Source organism: Corvus kubaryi, unplaced genomic scaffold, assembly GCF_017639235.1.
Source record: "Corvus kubaryi isolate FWS band 111438036 unplaced genomic scaffold, C.kubaryi_AGA036_p1.0 37398, whole genome shotgun sequence".
Classification (NCBI taxonomy): domain Eukaryota; kingdom Metazoa; phylum Chordata; class Aves; order Passeriformes; family Corvidae; genus Corvus; species Corvus kubaryi.
Window position 1 is genome coordinate 30,804,689 of NW_024581137.1, and position 16,064 is coordinate 30,820,752.

The window sequence follows — 16,064 nt, forward strand, 5'->3', positions numbered from 1 at the left end:
AAAAAGAGTGAAAAGCTTTAGCAATAATTAACAGTACCTAAAACCATCAGTATTTAAAACCCAATAGACATAGCAACAGGAAGTAAAAATGGTACTTTTCCTTCCATATAATTTATTTCTTAGAATATTTTTCAAAATCCTTAGAAATCTTGGTGGTAAATTCCTTTAACTAATCCATGGAGACAGATGTCAAAACAGAAAATGGTGTTTAGCCTGTGGCATACTGTGAATTATTTTTGTTGTTGTTATTGTTTTATTGGGGCAGGGGTTTTTAAGGTTTTTTTTTTACATTAAGGAACTTAGTATACAGCACTTTTTCAAGCAGGCTGTAGTGCTACTGTATAATGAGGTTTTTATGTGGAAATGTCTAGGAAGTAGTGCCGTTTTTACATGCTTGAACAGATGTGGGTTGACTTCCCCAAATAGGCAACACAATCTCATTCACATGAATTGAATTGATAATACAGTTTTCTTTCAAATTGTGAGATTTATATTTGTTTAGACTTCTGAATACGTTGGTAATGCATAGCCCCTATTAATTTCAATATGGGTTGGAAGTTACTTGTTTACCTTTAGGCATCCTTTACGTCTGTCAAAATCTTAGTTTTAACTCTCTGAATAGAAATTTTATCCTTTCAAAAACATAAGGATTAAATAAATTTATTAATGAGTTGTAAGAAAGAATGCTCTAAACAAAACATTTCTTTTTCACAAGTATGTATCTAAATAAATTTCTCAAATAATTTTAAAATACTTCAGAACTTCATTTTTAGTCTAAAATTCAGAGACTATAGGCAGATAAACTTATATTCACTTATGTTTTGTGACAATACTTCAAAGATCCATCAATTATATACCAGTATATGATGCACACTTCCTGATGCTATTTTCAATTTGTTTGTACTAGCTTTCAGAAATATTTTAATAATTTTCTATTTCTTTGTTAACAATCTAGTCCCTAAAAGAATTTTAAATAGAGATAGCTGTAATTTTTGAATACAGAAACTATAATCTGGTTGGGTTAGAACCACACAGACAGGACTGAAGTGGAATCTTTTACTCAGAAATGTTACTTTTATGAATAATGAGAATTTAAAAATTATGCTGATGGCTCTGCAGATTAATAAAAACCACAATTAATGGACTAAATTTAGGATTATTATTACTATTATAATTATTATTAAATATGCTACTTCTCTTACAAAATTTTTGAAGTCGCAATTGTCAGTTTTCATCAATGAATTATTCTAATGTTTTGTATATATCTTCATACATAATTATTTTCACATTGCATCTTTTTGGCAGAGGATGGGTTGCACAATATATCCAGGTGAATCATGAGGATAGCTCAAGGACAGATAATCTGATTTCACATGTACAAACAGAATGGTCCATTTCATGTCCATATGTCTACAAAACTGGATGTTTCTTCAGAGATTTCAGACAAAAAACCAGCCACATGTGTGATTTCATGACTGAGAAATTTCCCTCACAGGCTCTTTATCTGTCTTGTTTCTCTGTAGTCTCTATGTTACAGTCTGTTAAAAGCCATGGAGTTTGGAAAAGGGACACTTGTGTGCTTTGGCATGACTGCTGGACACTGAGCAGGGAAACATTCTAGATGGGAGATTAGTCCTTCCCATAAGCAAGTCATCAGGCATAATAAGGTTAGCAAAACCTTCTGGGGTTCAGCATGGAGTAGTTGAGGTTCTCATTTAAATAATATTGCTTATTCCAACATCTCCACCTTTAAAAATGTAAAGCTTTTCATTTTCAAAGAGGAGAAATGAAAAGCACTCACTTCAATGAAAAGTTGCAGGAAGTTAGCCTTAAGATATTGGCAAAATTGAAATGACATTGTGCAGATAAATAACAGACCATTTTGTAAGATTCCATTTTATAGCTGCCTGTGCTGTAAAAAAATTTTTCTACTGCTTAAGAATATTACTTTTTTTAAAAAAATAGAACATACTGAAGCATTTTACCAGGTTTTTCTACTGAAAAAAACCAAAATGGAACCAAAAAAAACCACCACCGCCAACAACCCCTCCACATGGTCTGTGTGGTGCTGCCAAGGGTTGATCTCTGTTCTTATGGCTGAACATAGGGCAGAGGGAGGTATGCTACTTAGCACCCTTATTGTTGTTGCATTATGAAACAAGGACAGGGTATAATTCTGAATAGTATTATTGGGCAAGGGTGACATCCTTATCATCCTCCTAGTTTTACGTCATCTGTCCCCAGTAAATCACTCTCTAATGTGTATTAGAGATTCAACACTTACAGTCCCATTGAATCTCTGTGGTGTACTGGTTCACCACCTACAGAAACGAAGAGCTGGCTCAAGTGAAGATTATAACTGAAAGGAGTGGATGCTTGCTAAAATTCTCTATTATGCTCTATTGGCATTTCATAACAGGGAATGGATGGATTAAAAATGTGTGCTGATTACTATACAGCTGGGACTTTTTAACAAAACGGCTGCGTACTTGTGGTACACCAAAGAGCTAAACTATGTTCTCACAAGCACTTAAACTGTGAATCTATGAAGACTCTTACTTGCAGGGATGAGGTCCAGCTTCTGTCCCTCAGCATGCTGGGTTATGTTCCTTGTGTGGGTGATGTTTCTTGGAAGCATGGAAAAGTTCTGGGAGTCTGGTTTGATATGTCAAGAATACAATGCACTCTGCTGCTTTCTGTCTCTTTGTTTCTTCACACACATTCTGCTCAGCTGTCATAAAGCAAAATACCATATTGCATAAAACCCTCACCAATATTTGAATTGCATTCTTTTTTTTCTTTAAGGGCTTTGTGTACTCAAAATACTAGGTAAAGTAGGTGAACTGGAACTCACAATTAACAGAGCTTACCAAGCCAAATCGAGCCCAGTGCTAAATACAGTCATTGTTACCATCCTATCCGTAGTGTGTGCTGTGTGAATCGAGATCTAACAACAAAATTCACTTTGACTTAAAATGTGAGGTGAAGTTTTTCCTGACATCTCCATCAACATCTTACAAAACTTTTCACTGATATTCTGAAGTCTTATATGGAAGTCTTAATCAAAATTTTGGACTGTAAAAATGTAAGTTACCAGTTACTTTGACTATGCTCATTTCTTCTGTTTGTCTAGTGTTGATGTGATGATTTTATATTTTACTGCACATGCTTTTTGTTTTGCCCACCTCTCTGGGGGAAAAAAAGTATCTCCTGTAAATGAGACCTCCCAGGTGATATTCTACACCTCCCCTTCCCCCCGTTCTTCCTCTTCCCAGGTTCAGTGAACATAACAGTTGTAGATAATGTAAAAGTTTGCCTCCTGTTCTTTGGTACAAAACTAAATAACAGTATGGGCTCTCCTAGTCCCATAACAAGACCTCTAGACCCCACTAGTATTAGTTACACCGGACATTACCCAGGGCATCACTTAGTTTATCATATCAGACAAAAAATTCCCGAAGTCATTCTTCATAATTGCCATCCCTATGTAAATTTTAGTCAGAACAAGAAAAATAATATGAGTTAGGCTAGTTAGACTAGTATCAATAAATAAAATTAAAATAGGAACTTTTGTGTCAAATTTGTATTGACAAGGTAAATTTTGATTTAGAATTAGTGAAATGTGGTCTGCTCCAAGAATGACTCACAAAATTTTTCCTGGGTTCTTAGCCTTTTTTTTATCCTTACATTCTTAATGTCTCAAAAATTTCTTAAATTTTATTTCTTGTGTAAAGAAGAAAAGAATCAAAAAAAAAGAAGAATGGAGACCATCTTCCCACATCATGTTGAAAATCGCTCAGCTGATGACTATAGAGTGAGTTGGTCAGCTGTTGCAGATCTCATCTTCAGGGGTGCTAGATGTAGCTTTTTTGATATTTAACACTTATGATAGCTTTCTCTTTTACAATAATGGTTCGTATTCCATCATTAAAAAACCCTGCTATTAATAAATAGAACACAACACTATCATCATTAGTCTAAATAAGCAAGCAAGCTACTTCTTTTCCTTCTTGTTATTCACTAATTTATCGTAACAGTGATAAATAGGATGAATATGATTTTGTATTCATGATGAGGTGAGTTATGTTTAGTGTTTTACTCTAATGTGATGTGCAGTATTTTTGCAAGAGTTGCTTCTGGAGATGTTGGTACAGATAAGAGAGGTCTTCTGAACATGCTCCTGTTATATTACACTATTAAGCATTCAGAACAGCAGATGATACCCATATGGAAAGCAAGAAAATTATAAGAAATGCTATGTTCAGATGGAAAAAATAAACTCTGTTTAGTGGTCTTGCAAAAGCACCAGTGTAGTTGGCAAGAATACTTTTTGTGTTGACAGACTTTGCTCAGAAGCCTAAATGCTCATCAAGAGTCAACTGCACTCTACCCATAGACATGTTCCTCTTGGAAAAGCTGAGGGATGTTTGTCAGCTGGTACTGGCAGCACAGATTTCTCTGCTATATTAAACCTGATATAAACTGCTACTTTTTAAAGGCACAGTGTGGGTACTTCTTTGAGTTGCCATTCCAGCATTTTCCCGAAATGCTCAGTTCCCTACAAGATGATGTGTTTTCATTTGTTTGGGTTTTTTTAAAGCAAATGCCAGAAGTGTTTGGTTTCTCTTAGTTTTCTTTAGGGACATGTTTGTGCTTTCAGGAGAAAAAAATATGAATTTAAGCTCTGATAAGGGCTTTCTAAATGAGTTTGCAAAATTTGATAGGCTGCACAACCCACTAAGTCATATTTAGCTGACAGCATCACATGCAATAAAAGAACCATTGCTAGAGAGAGACACAGGATAAATTAGAAAACCTTAGAAGTTATAGTAAATTATCTCTAATAGTCTTGACTTACGACGCTGTTGCACCAAAGTGGCATGGAAAGGACTACTGAAGAACCTAAGCAAGTTTATGCAGAAACTACTTCTGTATCATCAGGTGCCTTCTGGAAAAATCACAAACCACTAGGAAGCAACCGTTAATTGGAATATGGTGAAATCACATCCCTTTGCTAAAGCTATTGAAGGAATTTTAGAGACACTGGCTCATTTGTTTTGTGACCTGAGCTTCAAAAAAAAAAATCTGTGCAGCCTACAGTTGCTCTTTTCTAGTAAGGATTACAGCCAAAACAATTAGAGAAGCACTAGTTCAATCATCCTTTGTTACTGTACTATTTACAACTATAAATTAGGCCAGCATCCATGATATTGGTCATCTTTAAGAGGTGACACCTTCTATTTTAGAAAAATAATTGCTAATTACATTTTCTTTAATATTTCAAGCTCTCAGCTTCAAGGCTTAGTTTACTCCTTTTTTGCATTTGCTGGTGTGGATTCAATATTAACTCTAGAATATAGATACATATTTTATGGACATCCATATTTTTGCTGTGTGATTCAGCCAAAATACTTGAATATTTTCTCTTTTTACAATTGTAATTTGTTGATGGTATTTTTAACTAATTTGACTTTATGCATATAATGCAGCATCCTTGTGTATGAGTTGCATTATGCATGGCTGTAACAATTTACTTATTGCTTAAGCTTTTGAACATTGTCCAAGGATATTCTACCAAACTAACCAGTATATGTCATGTACACCCCCTTTTACTATCCCAAGGGTAGAGCTATGAGTGGAATATTTAGCTTTTGTGTGATTTTAGGTGTGGCTGGGTGCATAGGTGCTTCTTTGTGTACATTCCTGCTCCTTTTCATCTATGTCATTCAAGGCATGTGTACCAAAGATGGCATGTTTATGGTCATGACATGGACTTCTCAGGGAGGCAAAGGTAATTTTCATCCTGTACCTTATAATTTTTGGTATTAGTATTTTGACACCCTGTTAAGAGACCTTGAAGGTAAAGAGTGGCATCCAGACCAGACAATAAGGCAACAAAACTATTATATCTAATTAGAAGTCCTCCTTGGAAGATTTTTCTTTGACTTGTAGCAAAGTGCTAGCCCTCAAAAACTTGGTAAATTTTTTTGGCCACAAATTGTATTTACAAAATTAAATTTAGTAATCAGAGTTGGTAAAACAAATCGACGTTAGAAGAAAGCAAGCAAGCAAGTTCTGTAACTCAGATACGTTTTCATTTGTACCTTCCTTGTCCAAAGGGGAAAAAAAAAAAATTACTGTGACTCAGGGGACTGTGCCTAGTAAATTTGAGCTTTCCTTTGTAAAATGTGAATAGAAAACATCTTTCTTCCTTAGGCTATCATCAAAAGCATAGAGATGATAATATAAAGATTCAACAGAGTTTGCAACAGGAGCATCCTGAATAAAATACCAGATTGCGGAGATTGTAGTGTTAGCTATAAGCAGCCTTATATTTTTGGGTTTTTCTGAGGCAAGTGTACAATCTGAGGAATTTTATGTCATTCTGAGCTTCTGCTTTTATCTGCATAGGATTATAAGTGAATGAGAAGTTTTTTTATTTCTTTTTAAATATAGTCTGGCCCTGTCCACAATGGGATTCCAACATTTCCTGTTAGAACATGATTTATCAGGAATTTAATTAATCTCCAGTTCAAACTGTAGTACAGGCCTCTAAATTTAAAAACAAAAATAAACATAGCATTTAACACTGAAAGAGAGGTAAGCTTAGCACTTGAAACTAAAATTACAATAGATAAAGATGAACCCAAAAATTGGAAAAAGGAATGCCAGTCAAGCCTGTTATAGTCAAAAGCCAAATATGATCTCTGTATTTTAAATCTTAGGTTAATGGTATAAAGTAATTAACTACTCTATCAAACATAAACTGTAGCTTTTATATTGCTGTTTTTCTTACAGATGTTTATTTCTTGTCCTCCTCTCTTTCTCAAGCTAGATATGATTTTGAAGCACAGGCAAATAAACGTCAATTCTTTTGGCCTCTGTTCTACCATTCCATTTCTGAAATTCTGCCCAACTGAAAATTTCCATTCAGGCTGACTGGCATTTGTTGAACTGGTGGTTGTTGTTGCTGTTGTTATTATTATTTTACATTATTTTAACACTCTTTTTCAAAAGTCTGGGACTTTGTGCAACCTTTGCTGTGCCTGTGCATGACATTTTAAAAGCAGTCACTCCTGTGGAGCTTTTTCACAATAGTACTTTTTTTCTTGAAGCCACTCTGAACCTCACAAAAAAACCCCTTCAATTACTTTTAAGCCCTGGTCTATGATGTTTCCAAACTTATATGTGGAGTATTTAATAGTATTTAATACTTTGCCAACCGAAGAAATACAGAGACCAAATAAAAAGATACAGTAAAGAGTAAATAAGATCAGTGGAAGATTTTTCAATATCTCTACCCCCTTCTCCTCCTTTAAAACAAAGTAGGACATTGTACAGACTTTGTCTTCAAAATCTCTGCTCTAATACTCTGTTACACTTTTTATAATCAGAATTAATAGGCAGAATAATGTGCACAAGGAAATAGATGGAGCAGAATGGCTTATGAGGCTTTCTTACGTAAAAAATGTTTTTCAGATTTACAACAATTTTTTTCAGCCTGCAATGTGTTAGAAAAGAACATAAGACCATAAAATGTCACTATGCTACAAGAATCCTTCTTGCTCTTTGGGACCGTACACATGCTGTTTGCTTATTAAGGCAGCAGACAGTTCTCAGAAGATGTATTATTTTAGTTATAGAAACAATATTTTTAACATACATTAATGGAAAGTGACTGGAGAATCCTTCTATGGTTGTAGAGTCCCGAAAAGACTAAAACTGTGTGAGTTCCTTGCTATATATTTCAGAGAACAAGAGCTCGGGAGCTCCCTTTAACCTGCAGTCATTTTACCTTACTTGCTTCCCTGTGGTGAACCTGTAGCTGTAACAGCAGCAGTTGTAGATGGAACTAGACCATATTTGCCCCATTTGGCCCTTGTCACATATATCAGGGCTTAAATTCCACCTCCTGCTTTCAGTTCCTTTTCTTTTTGTTTGTTTGTTTGTTTGATTGATTGATTAAATGTGGGAAATTTAAAAATATAATTTATTCTTCAAAATAGGAAAAATGACAAGAAAAAATCCAATAAGAACCAGTAACTTAAAGCCTTATTAAAACACAATACTTTCAAAAATGAAAATCCTAACATTCAAAGGTTGTATGTTCTTCCCTTCTCCCCTCTTTTTCAAATACTGAAAACTAATGAATTGCAAAATTGTGAATAATGGTAACCTTGCGCACTCTCTGTGGAAGAAGCCTCTAACATCAGAGCTGAGTTTGGTGACCCAATATAGCTAGGTCAAAGAAGAAATAAAGTCCTGGAATATTACTGAAATCCTCCCAGCATGCAACATTTGTTCCTATTATTGATCCTTGGTATACTCGCAAGAGCCTAATTTTCCTTTTTTGAAAAACAGGTATAATTAGTCTTTCCTATCTTGTGAACAGATTTTGGGAGGTGCAAATACAAGTTTTTAAGCACACTAAATTCGCCAAATGAAAAGATTGCTTCCTGCTCCTAAATTTTCTGTGTTTTATAATTCTAAGGGTTCAAATGGTATCTCCTTTTTGACATTATTTCTGTGAACACTTGCACAATTTGTCTGGTGGGACTCTGACCTATAGTTCCTGTACATCCTATTATATCTGTACATATAATTTCAGTCTCCATTTTCAGTTGATTTTTTTCCTACCTGGCATTTCCTTCCAGTGAAGAATTTACTTACCAAATGACTCAACATAGTTGTTTAGTTCTCACTTTAAACCGTGCATTGCCTACCAACAATTTTCTTATATCTGAACTTCATTTGTTCTTTTGTCATCTCTGCCTGTGTGTGCCATGTAGCGCTACCAAGGACTAGCTCCTTGTCTGTATTGCCATTCTCTCCTGATTTCCATGCTGTCCTCAACCACCTTTCCTAGATGCACCCCATCTTTGGCTCTTTCTAATACAGCTTAACCTGAGTGTGATATTGTCTCTTCTAGGTAGCTAATAGCTGTAATAGCCATAAAAGCAGTAATGACAGCCTGCCGTGCCCCACATTTTCTACTTACTTTTTGCTTTGGATGGGAAAAGTTCTCATGCAAAGCTCAAGAACCTCATATATTGTGTTCTTTCAAATGTTGCCTTAAATCTTCTAATTTAAAATTCCTCTGCTAGGCACAGATAGAAGCCATACGTAGCTACTGTCTATTTTGTTACCTCTGCCTCTCAAGGATATTGGGTTTGGGTGGGAGGGAGAATACATTTTAATTTCTGTTTTGATGAACAAACACCTTTGCTCTCTTGCCAGAGACCACCATCTTTATTCAGCACCTTCACAAGTACAACAAAGCCCTGCTACGAAGGCTGGCATTCTCAGCAACTAAAAATAGAGAATGTATTAAATATGGCAAAAGTGAGAACATAATGCATATGATCTCATTATCTTCACAGAAGTTAACATAGTCCGTTTCTCCTACATTATCTACTCTATAACAAAATACATGTCCTACTGCAAATGGGCACAAAAAAATTAATTCCTCACCTGAATACCAATGGAAACACATGCATCTCAGCCTCTTAATAGCAAAGCCACTTCCTAATTAACTGGAGATAGGGCAGGGTTTGCCTCTGAAACTACATTTACAATGCACTTTTCAACTAATGTCTTGGTTTATTTAGGTCTTTTTATCATCTTTACTAGGTCTTTGCTACTTAAAAGACCCTAAGAAATACTTTTTGTTTTCTTTTATTTTTTTTTTCTTTCTATTAGTAATCAGTATCTGCTTTTCAGTATCTTGTCTTTTTATGTGCGTGGAGCTGTGTTTAGATTTTGTCCCTTTTCTTTGACTCTTGTGTTGCTTGTCTTGGAATACTCAGGTGTTGTACACAGACATCTGGGCTTAAGGATGGTACACAGGTGGAAGTGGATGGCTAGGTCCTAATGGTTATACATGTTTATGATTTCACATGTGCATATATATGATAGAGTATCAATATAGCCATTGCCTGCTAATAGGAAGTAATAGTTTTGATTATTGCTGTAACTATCAAAATTCATAAATGAACAATTGTCGAGAGAGATCATCTTTTTTACTAACCCAGTTGATGCAGTTGCTAAAAAAATGAGGAAATAGGCTTAAGGCCCTTCTTTGACTCCACAAGCTTGTTTGGTCTTTTGTCATTATAGCCACACATTTAATAAATGGCATTGGTTTTTCCTACAGACCTCTTGCTGCTATGTTAATTTCAGTGCTCAAGCTCTGAGAATGTTCAATAGTGATCTTGAGTGAGAGTTTGTAATTCTGAAAGGGCACATTGTGTCATCTTTGTGTCTTCTGGGTTTCAGGAGGGCTTAAATGATGACCAAAACCATTTAATGTAGGCTGAACAACTTCTAAATGAGAGATTTTCCAGCAAACTTAGTAAACAGAATCTTTAAGCATTTCTCTTCCTGTTCCTTTCTTCATGTTTGCCTTAGACTGTAATTGCATCAGGAGATTTGAATTTTCTAGAACCTCTATGAGCTACAGTGGGACAGAAATCTCACACAAAATATGTGAAGGATTCTGAAGTGTTTGCCTGATTCTCTCTTGGTATCCATACAGGAGGACAAGGAAATTAAAGCCATCTGTGAGATTAGGGGTTATGTGAAAATTCTTTTACTGGCCTGATATTCAAGCGACTTCTAGGCTTCTTCATTATCACTTAATCATGGCTGGCCATTTCATAAATTTAATTGCAAGGTGAGAAACCTGGAAACTCCACTGACCCTGCAAGAACCTATTGCAATTTACATTTACATGTTTTAACTTGGTTTGTTCTTCCAGTGACTCATACATTGCTATATTAGGTCCTGGACTAGTATAATTTTTATTTTATTTTGATTTTCTCAGTTGCTCAGGAAATGAGTATTGTTGTGATATGATTAAAGTGATTTATACAACTCAATCAAAAAGTCATCTGAGTTGTTTTCTAGTACTTGCACTGAAGGGACTGCCTGGTGCTTCGGTCGTGTTGTTACATAGAGATGAGAATTTGTCCTGATCATGGATTCACAGTTCTAGATGATTCACTCCTGTTGTGTAGTAACTGTCACAGAAGTTAATACATATGTGTAGCATTTTTGCTCCTCAAAGGTTCAGAAAGAACTAGATTAGGTCAATCCAAGGAGCTAGGTGCAGCTTGTATCTCCACAACCAATAGTAGTAGACTATTATTGTCAAGAGTACTTCTCAAGTTAAGAACTCAATGCTCAATGTCTCACTTTATAGGCACAAAAAAAATCAGTGAGATGACAGGGGTTGCCTGTGTAGGAATTACCCAGAAGACTGCTAGGAGATCCAGAACAATACTGAAGTTACTCTGCTCCAACAAGTGGGCGAGTGTTCTAAGTGAGTTGCCAAGCTCTAAAGCTTTTATACCTTGAAGTCTTAGTTATGATGAAGGCTGAAAATATTGTTAAACTAAACTTACATTTCATCTTTCATAGAATGGTTTGGCTTGGGCCAGGCCTTAATGGCCATGTAGTTTCAATCCCCCTGACAGGGAGACCTACCAAAAGACCAGGTTACTCAGAATTCCATCCAACCTGGTCTTGAACGCTTCCAGGCATAGGACATTCCATCATTTTGGCACAAAACTTGTTCTAGTGCCTCATCACCCTCACAGTAAACAAATTCTTCCTAAGATCTAATATAAAGCAGCCCTCTTTCAGTGTAAAACTGGTCCCACCTTGTCCTGTCACTGTATGCCCTTGTAAAAACTTTTTCTCCATCTCTCTTGTAGGCTTCTTTATGAACTAGGAGGTGCTACAAGGTCTCTCTCCCTGGACCCTTCTCTCCTTCAGGCTGAACAACCCCAGGCCTCTCAGTCTGTCTTCATGTGAGAGGTTCTCAAATCCTCTGATTAACTTAGTGGCCCTCTCCAACAGGTACACATCTTTTTTATTTTGGGAGCCCCAGAGCTGGATGCAGTACTCCAGGTGAGGTCTCCCAAGAAGAGAGTAGAGGGGGAGAATCTCCCTTCATCTCCTGGTCACACTTCTTGCTGCAGCCCAGGATATGGTTGGCACACATTGCAATAAAAAATTTGTTTGGACTTTTAATTTCTTGCACTCTTTGTGAAATATCTTAATTTCACCTTTCCTGTGTAGCATAATTTTCTAGTACATAGACATTTTTTCTGAAAATTGCCCTGCATTGCATTATTGGGTAGACGTTGAAATGCAGTTGCTTATGGAGGACTTCAGATGTGTGCAATGCTAGGTCTAAATGACAATGACGTATGCAATGTGCTATTAATTTATACAGTCAAACTGGGATTACTCCTTTGTTTTCTTTCCTTTTTTCATTGAAGATACTTGTTTGTATGTACTTTTAATTCCACATCTCATAGTTTCACATATGAAAGTAACCACCATGTGTTTTCTTCCTACTGGTACTTTCCTTTTTCCTGATTTAAGGTTTAGTCCTTGATGCTGCATTTGAAACAGGCTTTACAAAAAGCCATAATGTTGGGCAAGTATATGGACTATTATTTTCCGGTTTTTTCTTTTTAATTTTGCTGTTATGTACTATTTTGTTATAGGCCATTAGCATCACAATAAAATAAGCACTAAATCTTCTCAAAGAGTCAGCATCAAGAGGTTAATATGTGGTCAAGGGTTAATTTACCAGACAGAAATCTCATTAGGTTTTCATAGATTTGCTGTAGTCAGTCACATACGTAGTTGTTATTTTAATGAGTCTCCTATAGACTATGTTTTAAAAGTTGCTGCTCAACAGTTGTTTGGATGGAGGGCATCCTTTCTATCAGGGTCTATCAGGCCCATCAGTTACATAAAAGTTTACTGGGGAAATGCCTGGAAGGAATGGATAAAGTGAAACCATTTCAAAAAACAAGGAAGGGTTTTTTTAACTGAATATTGTTTTGAAATGGACCTGCATATTTTGTTTTAATTGTGACTATCCTTTTTCTGAAGGATTTTCTTTGGTATAAGCATAATTTTATGAAGGTGTCCAAAAGGTTTATTTTTCCATCATAAAGTATTTTTGAGTGTATTTCTCTGTCTTGTTACCAAGTCAATTAATATTATTTCTTTTTTATTCTCCTTTTTTTTCCATATTGAGCTTAGATTTTATCATACTGGATTAAGATGGTTTATTTTGTGATTTGAAAATGTGCCTAAATTCTTTCCACATTTTCCAGAAGAAACCAGTACTTATCAAATCTTCTCTCTGCTCTGTCTGGATTTACCTTTATTTTTTACATTACAGCAATTATTTGAAGGTATGTAGTGTGTCAAATTGAACAGAAAATATATATTTCATTATCCTCTTTCAAATAAGTGTGTAAAGTATATATTGCCATTAAGAGATGGAAATAATATATAATTTTCAGTATATAGTGAAGCTTTATAACATACTTGAACATGTCTATCTGTAAAAGAATATTAGTGTCTTGCTTCTAAAGCAGTATCATTAGAAAAGTTGATTTTTAAATGATTTCTTACAGTGAAATAAATTCGGCACTTTTTTTGGATATTTTCAATTTGATAAAAAACTGTTACATCTTTTCAACTAAAAATGGAAGTGATTTTGAGGTTAATTTTACATTTTCTAAAAGGATTATTTTTTTAAAAAGATATTTAATAGTACTGTTTTCTAAAAAGAGCAATTAAAACATAAACCCTTTATTAATAAACCCCAAAGTTGCAAGAATTTTGAACAAACATGCAAAATTACAAAGTAATTACCATGCCTTCAGCAGTTAACATATGAGACAGTTGTGACTGATGATGATACACAACTGCAATTCAGCACACAGAGCTACATCTACAGCATCTGCCTCTTAATAGTTAATGAAGTTTTTCTGAGTACCACTCAGCACAATGGATGAACAAAGACGAGGATAAAGAGGGCTTCAAAACAGCTTTACTTTTCCTTTCCTCCCTAGCACGTGTAACAGGGCCAGAGAGAGGGAGGAGGGAAGGAAGAGATACGTGGCATGAGGAAGAACAGCAAGGCATACAGAGCTTCTCCTGCCAGGATGCATTTATTGCTCAGCTTCTGCTGGAGTTACAGCCCAGCCGGGACCACAGAGAGCTCGGCTGTTTGCAGAGTGTTGACCTCCTACAGATCCACAAAGCAGGATGCCAAACCTGTACATATGGAGGTGGGGGAGTGGTACGTGCTGGAAGGTGGCCACCGTGCTGTGCCAGACTTTGTGAGGTGCAGGTTGTGGTGTAGGGAAGTGCAGAAGTGTGAATTTCATAGGTAATACCTAATATATGATGGCTCTGAGGTTATTCTGGAAACTTCGGTTGATGTTGGTTTAATTACCTTGGCTGACTGACACACCAAAACTTTTTAGTGCACTGTTTAAAGATAAGAAAATCCATTACTGATTTCGATTTAGAAGGATACATGGTAAAGTCTAGTGCTTTGGGAGCTGTTCGATGGGTGGCTCAAGATATCCATCCCGTGGGGTGGGATGGTCAGCTGGAGACAGTGGCTTCATCAGCTCTGCTGGTCCAGGGGTTAAAGTGGTCACTTGCTTCCCAGGGTCATATCTACAGCCACAGCCTTCCCATAAGCTCAGCAGCTGCTCCAGTCTGAGTATGGGTATAAATAAGAAAACAATAGCCTCGTTAGAGAATCTGTGACTGCCCCATCCCTGGCAGTGTTCAAGGCTGGGTTGGATGCAGCTTTGAGCAATCTGGTCTAGTGAGAGCTGCCCATGGCGGAGGGGCAGAATTACCAATTATTTTATCACAAAAGTGGCTTACAAGAACAGCAACTGAGAGACTTGGTCAAGAGCACAATAAAATTATTATAGGTTTTTGCATTTAGGATATCATTACTCTCTTGTAATTCTGGGTGTGCTGGGATGGGTGTGTGAAAACAGAAGGAACAAGAACACAGAAAACAAGCTGCTGTTTTCCCTGGTGGATGTTTTCTCTAAGAAGGCCGTATGGGAGAGACAGAAGTTGTGGGAACATGGTGCTTCTCTCTTCCTCAGCTGGACAGGACAAGTGTCAAGTGAGTATGGATAGTGAGATCAGAAAGGAGGACAATAAAAATGCTGTGTCAGAAAGTAATATGCTCCAGATTAGAGTGTAATGAAACAACTATAATTTTCAAAACAAAGTAATACAGAAGAAGAAGAAACCTGAATATTGTTAAAACTACCACAGGGAAATTATGCAAAAGCAGGTTTCTTTAGTTGGCTTTACACATTAGCTATAAAGTGAGCCCTCAGAAAGGGCTGAGTGAGAAGCTAGACTTGCTAGCTTGGGGCTCTGCTTGCTAAGTGCTGAACTACATCAGATCATAGAAATCTGAAACTTCGTATCTCACAGCAAGACAGCGTCATGAATACCTAAATTTACCACCTGATTGCTGTGATACCTGGAATTCACTGCTCAAAGAGAGGACAAATATAGCTGTTACGAAACCACACAATCTGCTTTGGTGCATTTTGGCAGTTTTCGGACACAGCCTTCCAACATCCACTCTGTTCAAAGAACAGAAATCTTGTTTTCTTAGAGAAGTCCTCAGAACTCCTTAACTTGATAGGTCCTGGCACCACTACACCAAAAATTTCCCTAGATCCGGTGTATGCATGCTGCCAAATTCTGTCCACAAAACCTAGAAATTATGTCATCCTCGTAGAAATAAAAATTGCTTTCTATGATTCAACGAAAGAAAAAAAAAAAGAACCAAAAAAAGAACCAAAACAGCCAACCAAAAACGCCCAACAAAAAGCCCCAAAGCTAGAGCAGGCATGAGCCCTAGGATGCCACTGGCTCCGGGCAAAACGGTACGAAGTGTCTCTCGCCTCGCTCACCGCGGCGCTTTGCGGGGCAGCTCTGCCACCAAGAAAGGGAGCGCGTGTGCGTGGGGGGTGTGTTTTGCTTTACGGAGTCAGGGAGGCGAAACTTTTTCTTTAAATATATATAATTTTTTTTTTTTTTTTTTTTGTGAATGGAAGGGGTTGCCTTGCCACCCGGGGGGGCGTAGGGGACACGGAGTGCCCGCGGCAGGGCCCCGGGATACCCCCGGGCACCCGAGTGCCCACTTCCGACGCCCTCCCCCGCCGCCGGCGCGGGTCGGGGCAGCGGCGGAGTCGCCCCCC

At 36.9% G+C, this 16,064-nt stretch overlaps 1 protein-coding gene across 1 annotated transcript in view; it reads left to right on the forward strand.

The window, feature by feature from the left end:
- Window positions 1-15,731: 15,731 nt before the first annotated feature.
- Window positions 15,732-16,064, forward strand: part of ETV1 (ETS variant transcription factor 1) — a 66,559-nt gene continuing 66,226 nt past the window's right edge. The window contains exon 1 of the mRNA XM_042043418.1: window positions 15,732-15,749. The gene's annotated coding sequence lies outside the window, so the exon portion shown is untranslated. The remainder of the gene's footprint in view (window positions 15,750-16,064) is intronic.